Genomic DNA, 8,505 nt, shown 5'->3' on the forward strand with positions numbered 1-8,505 from the left:
AACCTGATAACCTTGTATCCCCCCAGCACTTAGAACAATGAATCGAACATAGTAAGCGCTTAACAAATGCCATTATTGTCATCATCATCATCTTTGAATTTTCTCATCTGTAAAATGGGGATAAAACCTACTTCAAAGGAAGGTTCTGCTGATCAAATTAGATAAGCAGTGTGAAATGGATCTTCTAAAGGGTTGTTATGTAAACAAGTCTACAATTTCAAGAATGACACCTACTTTAATAATAATAATAATGATGGCATTTATTAAGCACTTACTATGTGCAAAGCACTGTTCTAACCGCTGGGGAGGTTACAAGGTGATCAGGTTGTCCCACGGTGGGACCTCACAGTCAATCTCCATTTTACAGATGAGGTAACTGAGGCACAGAGAAGTTAAGTGACTTGCCCAAAGTCACACAGCTGACAATTGGTGGAGCTGGGATTTGAACCCCTGACCACTGACTCCAAAGCCCGTGCTCTTTCCCACGCTGCTTCTCTGCTTTCCTGGTTGTCAGTTGCTGAATCATTATCTCACACCTGCTAAGTGTGATTGAGGATTTGAAATTCTGTGTCAGTCTCTAATAGACAGAATCCATATGGAAGCAGGAGGAATTCTTTGGGATGTATATCTCTGGATTGAGAAGCAGCATGGCCTAGTGGATAGAGCACAGGCCTGCAAGTCAAAAGATCATGGGTTCTAGTCCTGGCTCCAGCACTTGTCCGCTGTGTGGCCTTGGGCAAGTAACTTCACTTCTCTGTCCCTCAGTTACCTCATGTGTAAAATGGGGATTAAGACTGTGAGCCCTATGTGGGACAGGGACTGTGTCCAACCCAACTGGCTTGTATCCACCCCAGCGCTTAGTACAGTGACTGGAACATAGTAAGTGCTTAAAAATACCGAAATTGTTATTGTTAATAAAATACCTCTCACTAGCGACCTGATTTCGTTGGCCGTAGGGGAAAGAACAAAATCAGCAGCAATAAAGAGGCCCAGTCTGATCTTTCATTCTGGGCAACTACCCTCATTCGATAACTCTGATCAAGCAACAGGTGAGGGGTCAATTCTGATTGGAGTTGAGTGGTGGCTGACAAATGTGAAATTCCAACTATCACCAAAGTGGATTTGTTGACAGAGTGAGGCTATTGGTATATATTACGTTGTTTGGAAGTGCTCTTTTTAGGTTACCTTGGAGCGGAAGGTTATACTTTCTCTGTGCAAATTTGGGTCAAAATAAATTTTCTCTTGGAAAGTTTATTTAAAAAATCTGGCTTTGGACACTTGAATCACTCTGAGATTTTATTTCCGGTATTTCTTTGGTCAACTAAAGAATCTGCATTCCTTTTGCCAAGGCCTCACTTCACTTGGGCTCCTTGGAAGGGCTTTTCAGTCTACTTAAACATTTTTTTTTTGTCCAAAGAAATCAGAATATATTAAACTTGATAATTAGCATGCTGGAAGTTATAGAGATCTTTGACTTTCAGCTCTTGGGCCCAAATCCCTGGTGGCCCTCCAGCCACTGATAGAGTACTCATCAAAAAATTTAATGTTTCTCAAGGTAAGTAGCCTAAGCCTTTTGAAACATTTGTGAATATGAGTATCTTAATACTACATAATTTTTATGGCAGCATTACAACTTTCTTCTATTATAATATAAATCGCTCTACAATTCTAACTTTACAATGGGAATGTGTTCTCTTAGCTAGTTTTTTATTCATTTTGAGTAGTAGTTATTCATATTTTATATCCCATCAATAAAATTTTCATTTTCATCACCAGTAGAATTCAATTCATTTTGATTAAAAGGGTTCTAAATGTTCTCAGTATATGGCATGTTCATTTTTGAATCCTATTTTGTGACAATGGATGAACTGTCAGGTACCTCACTGCTCTACGCAAATAATTCTCGTTGTCAAGTGCTTACTACAGTGCTCTGTACACAGGTAGTGCTCAATAAATAACTTTGATTGATAAACAGCCACAGTGGGCCTACTGTTCTCAGAATGTTGAGTGGGAGTTGCATTAGAAAGCCCTTTCTTCTCCTCATACCATAGATATTCTGGTACCTGATTTCCTTCCCTGCTCCTGCAGTGGCTGTGAACCCCCGTGGGAAAGGTCAGGAACAGAGGTTCTGTCCTGGATGTGTCTCGGATCCCAGACTCCATGGTTTCCTACAGTTTTTTTTAATGATATTTGCTTAAGTGCTTCGTATATGTCAAGTACTCTTCCAAGTGCTGGAGTAGATACAAATTATTCAGGCCAGTTTACATTTACTCTTCCTGTCCCATGTGGGGCTCACAATACCCTGAAGTCCAAGCCAGCTCGTACAGATTCAAAGAATGTTCCAGGTTAAGTATGTGATTTTTTGCAGTCATGACCATGAAAGCTGAACCAGCAATTCAGGGTGGACTTATTAATGATCTGATCTTCCTTTGGAGGCAGAAAGATCTCAAGCCATGAGCATCTAAATTGGCCAGAATAATCAAAAGAGTACCCATCTAGTACACACTGGTGCAGGAATTAGCAGGCAGGGTTTTGAGGTCTTCATCGTTGGTGAAAACTCTTAATTAAGTGAACTGAAGGATGGATCCCAAGAATATAAAATGGAATTACTCCCTCGAGAGCCCCAAGTAGCTCTGTGTTTGTCCAGGTAAGGAATGCCGTCTGCTCTCATGTTTATATGAGGTTCAGTTAATTTCATATGTCCCTGGAGCCCACTGTAGCTGTAGAGTGCACGTTGCCAGTGATATTGAAGACAGATGATCCAGTAAAAGCTTTTGCAACTTCATTATATTGAAGTCACTGCCCAGTGAGCAGAGCATTGATGAAGTGTAGGCAAACTTCATGCAATTTGACACAAAAATTATAGTGGAAATTGGGAAACCAGGCAACGCAAGTTGTGAATGAAGGGTCCACGCTCCTTAATCTATTTTGACTTGCCGTTCCAGGTAACTCAGGCACATCGTAATTTTCTTGACCATAACTTAGAAGATTTTTCAGAATAATGTAGAATAAAGTTTGCAACAAGATATTGTTAGTTTCCAGTGATTTTTACTCTTTAAATGTAGGCATTACCTAAAGGAAAAGTAGGCAAATGCAGCAAATGCATACTGTTTTTTTTTTCTTCCTCATTTCAGAAACTTTTTTTTTTTAATAGAGAAGAGAACTAATATAATTCCCTATTTTTCAATCATGTCTGTTGGCTCCTGTATTTCTAACCAACAAATACAACATTATGCACTACTTCATAGATGTTTAACTAAGTATCTATACTTTATCATCATCAACTAGTAAATGCCTTAGACCTGGCCACTTGTTCTAATGTGTTGCTATTATCTAAATGATGGGACTCTTTTAACTCTCCCAGAGTTAGTGCTAATATGCCTGTTATTTAACAGCTTTCCTAGTAAGATCTTAAAACACTTTGGAGAAATCACCTGATTAAGAAAGTAGATATATGAAGATCTTAGATGCCCTCAGAATCTTTTTAGCCCATGGCTTCTGGTTACTCAATCCTAGGCTTTGTCCATGAAGCTGTGCTGAATATCATAGGTAAATCATTAAAAAGCAGATTTCCTATGGCTTGTACATTGATTTTGTGTGAGTAGCAGTATCAACACTATTTAGCACATACTCTGTGCAGAGAGAGTACTCCTCAGGGCTTCAAGGCTCTCAATCAATGTGACCCATTTTGCATATTTGCTCTCTTCACCCATTCCTCCTCAGCCCCTTCAGTTCCATTAGAGTGTAAGCTGGCAGGGAATGTCACTTATTTATTCTATTCATCCTAAGTGCTTTGTAATTAATAAATCGGCTGCATTTATTGAGCACTTACTGTGTTCTGAGCACTGGACTAGGCATTTGGGAGAGAACATTACAGTAGAGGAGGTAGACATGTTACTTTCCCATGAAGCTCTCACAGTCTAGACAGGGAGTTGGATATTAAAATTAATTACTGGTAGGGGAATGAGAGAGTGTAAGGATATGTTACAAAAGGCCTGGGGGGGTGGAGCAAATATCAAGTGTTTAAGGCTACATAGAAGGTAGGGCAAGTAGGAAAAATGAGGGCCTAGTAAGGAAAGGCCTCTTGGAGGAGATGTGGTTTTAACAGGGCTTTGAAGATGGGGATACAGGGGGTCTGTCGGATATGAAAGGGGAATGAGTTTCAGGCCAGAGAGAAGATGTGGGCAAAGGGTTGGAGGTGAGACAGACCAGATCGAGATACCATAATTAGATTGGCAGTAAGTGGAGTGAAGTGTGGGTTGTTCTGTAGTAGGAGATCAGCAAGATAGGAGGGGCAAGCCAATAGAGTGCCTTATTTTATACTTCTCAAGAATGAAGACGATCAATCAATTATATTTCTTGAATTCTTAATGTGAGCAGAGCAGTACACTGAGCTCTTGAAAGAGTACAATAAAATAGAATCCCTGCCTTCAAGGTTCTTAAAATTTAGATCAGTTCATTTCATCTAGTGTATTCTTTATCAATATTATTACTACTACTCTTGTATGGAAGTAAGATTTGAAACTGACCTTTGATGAATTTACAGTCTGAGGAAAGAATTGGCACATTTCCTAAAGCATACAGTAGGAGCAAGAGTAAAACAATGGGACAACTGAGGGAAATTAAAAGAAGGCAAAAATGAATAAATAAGTGAAATGAGCAGATATACATCTGTGTGCTAAGTGTAGCTTGGGAAAATATGACCAGAGAGGTAGGGATAAGTCAGGGAATGCTCCCTTTAGGAGGTAGTTTCTAAGAGGTTTGAAAGAGATAATTAGTTTGGTGGATTTGAGAGGCAGGTGGTACTTTTGGAGAGAAGGGTGGGCACAGTGGGTTGGAGAAATTAGTCAAGAGTGAGGTACAGATCAGTTCACTTGAGGATTGAAGATCTGGAGTTGTCTGGCAGCATGATACCTGTTTGGAAAGAGGAGTGTTCTGATCTGGTTGTTTTGTATCTACCTTTGCTTAGCACAGTACTTGACACTTACTAAATGCATAATCAATTAATCCATCAATGATAGTTACTGAGCACTTACCCTTTCCAAAGAACAGTGCACCGAACTAAATACTTTGAAGAGTATAATAGTAGGCATGATCCCCACCCTCACGAGTTTTAAACATTTTTTTAATGGTATTAGTTAAACACTTACTATGTAGATTGATTTTTTTTTCCTAGTAACCATCCCAGTGCTCAGAATAGTGCTTAGCACATTGTAAGAATTTAAGAAATGTTAGAAGTTGTGATTTGGTGAAGAGGTTAAATTTTTTGAGAATTTCAAACATTTGGGATAAGATTTGGTTTGTGGTTAACAGCTGAATGTAGCCTCTGTAGAAACTTTCTTAGTGACGTACTTCACTATAAAAAATGAGATTGCTGTTTTCCAGAAATGCTGCTACTGGCAATTAGATTTCATTGGAAAAGAAAGTGCATGACTGATTCCTTTAGAAACTGAGCTTTTTTTTTTTCATGAACCCAGGAAACATATTGGAACCGGTAGCTTTTTAAGTGTGATTTACTACAAGGACCAATTCTGGATTTCTGAAAATTAGAATTCCTTTACCACCTTTATCCACCTGCTCCCATTCAAAATTAAAAGTACTCTAAAAATAGTAGTGGTAGATTAAAGTATTGCCTGTGTGTAAAGCAGTGTACTAAGGGGGAAACACACCAATCTAGACTGTTGAGCCCATTGTTGGGTAGGGACCATCTCTATATGTTGCCAACTTGTACTTCCCAAGTGCCTAGTACAGTGCTCTGCACACAGTTAGTGCTCAATAAATACGATTGAATGAATGAATGAATGAATTCAACACTATTTATTGAATGCTTACTGTGTGCAGAGAACGTGAGAATTGAGAATTAGATGTAGTCTTTGGCCCCCAGATGTTTCTTATCTAAGAATAAAGTGGGAAGAAGGAGTGGGAGACAGACACAAAGAAAGATGAAATAATGAAAATGTATAATGCATTACAATGTATTGTAGTGTCCCATACACGTAGTACAGTGCTCTGCTCATAGTGAGCATTCAATAAATACCATTGATTGATTTATTGAAAGCACAGTCTGATCCTTGTTCAAGAGGAAGAAACTCAGGAACAAATAGAGCTTTGAATTTGAAGTATTTTCAAAGAATAAGGTTTAGAACTTTTATAACCTTCAAAACACAGCTAACCCAAAATTGCTCTGATTATAAATTCTTTATATAGTGGTTGCTACAGCAAAACTTCAAAACAAGTCCATTTTTGACTGAAATTCATGGGAGTCTTCTAACTTAATTATAGTTCTAATATACTCACTAATGAATTTGAGCATAATTATGTCATGGAGTGATTTCAGGGGTATTTCATGCTAATGTTAATCATTTCGATTTAATGTGCAGTTAATGAAAAAACTATTTTGTCCTGGAAGAGGTCTGGGACACACTACAAGTGGTTAATTAAAAGAACCCTGTACAAACACAACAGGAAAGGCAATGATTTCCACAGAGATCTCTAGTATGGTTGGAGCTTCTGGTGAAATTGATATCCCATTTCTCAAATTTAACTCTGAAAGTTTGAAGAAATAAACAAGTGAGGAGCTCAAAAAATTCACTAAAACCAATTCACTGGTAGAACTTTTCTTCTCCAATCAATCAGTCACATTTATTGAGCCCTTACTGTGTGCAGAGTACTGTACTGAGAGCTTGAGAAAGTACAGTATAACAATATAAGAGTTGGTAGACGTGTTCCCTGACTGCAACGAGCTTACCGTCTAGAGTTCTTCTGTCTCAAAGACATGAAGGAGTGCCTCCTGGCATCTGGAGAAGGACATTTGGGTGGATGAGGAGAAAGCTACTGCCAGGTAGATATTTGGGTCAACTGAAAAAAGAAAATGTATTCCCCACTTCCCGTGCTTCATGCAGTAGGCTCTTAAAGTGCTCCCGTGAGTTGCTTAAAGCAGGTTTAATTTCCCTCATATTATTTTTTTTTATTGAACACTTAGAAAAGATGTTTTTCTATTTCCATTGCAACACTGGGGGAACAAAGACTTTGTTCAGCAGTGATTACCAAGCAGTATACTAAGCACTTTGATAAACATGAAAGACCTCTAAAACTGTAAACTCCTTGTGAGCAGGGATCATGTCTACCAACTCTATTTTATTGTACTCTCCCAATGCTTAGTACAGTGTTCTACACAGAGTAAGTGCTCAATAAATGTTGTTTATTGATTGACATGGCTTCTGCCTTCAAGGAGCTTATTGTCTAATTGGGGAGATGGGGAGATGAATTTTGGTCTTACAGTGGCAGCAGGAGGAAAAGCTTATGTAAATTATTAAAAACAAGAGCATGGTAACTTGATTGAGAGATTTAAATATGAAAATAAATAAATTGGTGTATCACATCACCATAAGATTGATGGAAATTAGGTGGATAGGATGAGTGTTCAGGAGGGCTTTGAAGATAGTAATCTTCAAATGAGGCAAGATGGCAGAGTGGAAAGAGCAGGGGCCTAGGAGTTAGGAGGCTTGGTTTCTAGTCTCACCTCTTCTAGTGGCCTGCTGTGTGACCTTGGGAAAGTCACTTATCCTCATATTGCCCCATGTAAAATGGGGATAAAATCCTGTGCTCCCTCTCTCTTGGATTATGAGCTCCCCAGTGGATTGGAAGTGTGTCTGAAGTGATTAACCTGTATCTATCCTAGTGTTTGGCATCCACTTAGGAAGTTAGTGGTTATTAACTTATCAAGATTGGCAGCGCTTACTAACTAGGATCTCTAGGAAGTGGCGTTCCAGTCCATAGCATTCAAACAAATGGGAGAAAGAGGATTATTGGCCATTTCAATTCTTTCAAAAGAATATCCAAATTCTAGAAATTGAAGCAGGGATTTACTTTTCACTTTTTTCCCGTTACCTATAGGACAGTCATCTTTAAAAACAAAAACAAAAAACAGAGAAAGAAAAACAAGTTCTCTTTCAAAACCTTTGACCAAGTGGAAATAAGGAATTGATATCTGTGTGAGGTAAAGGCCTGAACTAAACTGCTTCTATTTCATTCCAATCCTTGTAATGGCTGCTGTACGTGGACTCTGCTGATAAAGCCCAGAGGAGATGATTGTGTCCCTATTGACAGAAACCTTTGTCTATTTGTCTTTGTACCAGTTGGCAGTGCACCATTTTGTCTGCTAACCTCTGCAGTTTCTAAGAGCTTCATTCCTGGGTTATAGATCTGGAAATCAATAAGGATAAGATCGTTTAATAATCTGGCTTTCAGGCTCAGGTCTTTCCCAGAAAGGCAATTCCCATTCCTTATTCCACAGTGTTCTATTGACACATTTCAGGGGTAATGCTAACATGTTATAGAGCTCTAGCCGGGTCCAAAAGTAGGCCACAAAAACAGAAAGACGCACGACTGTGCAGAACAACTACAGTCTTACTATTATATGACAATTACAAGAAACTCACTGTGGTTTCGGGCACAGTTGGCCATAGCAGACCTGATCTTCTGTATTGGCTCACCCACAGACAA

The sequence above is a fragment of the Tachyglossus aculeatus genome, chromosome 14 (genome assembly GCF_015852505.1).
Source record: "Tachyglossus aculeatus isolate mTacAcu1 chromosome 14, mTacAcu1.pri, whole genome shotgun sequence".
NCBI lineage: Eukaryota > Metazoa > Chordata > Mammalia > Monotremata > Tachyglossidae > Tachyglossus > Tachyglossus aculeatus.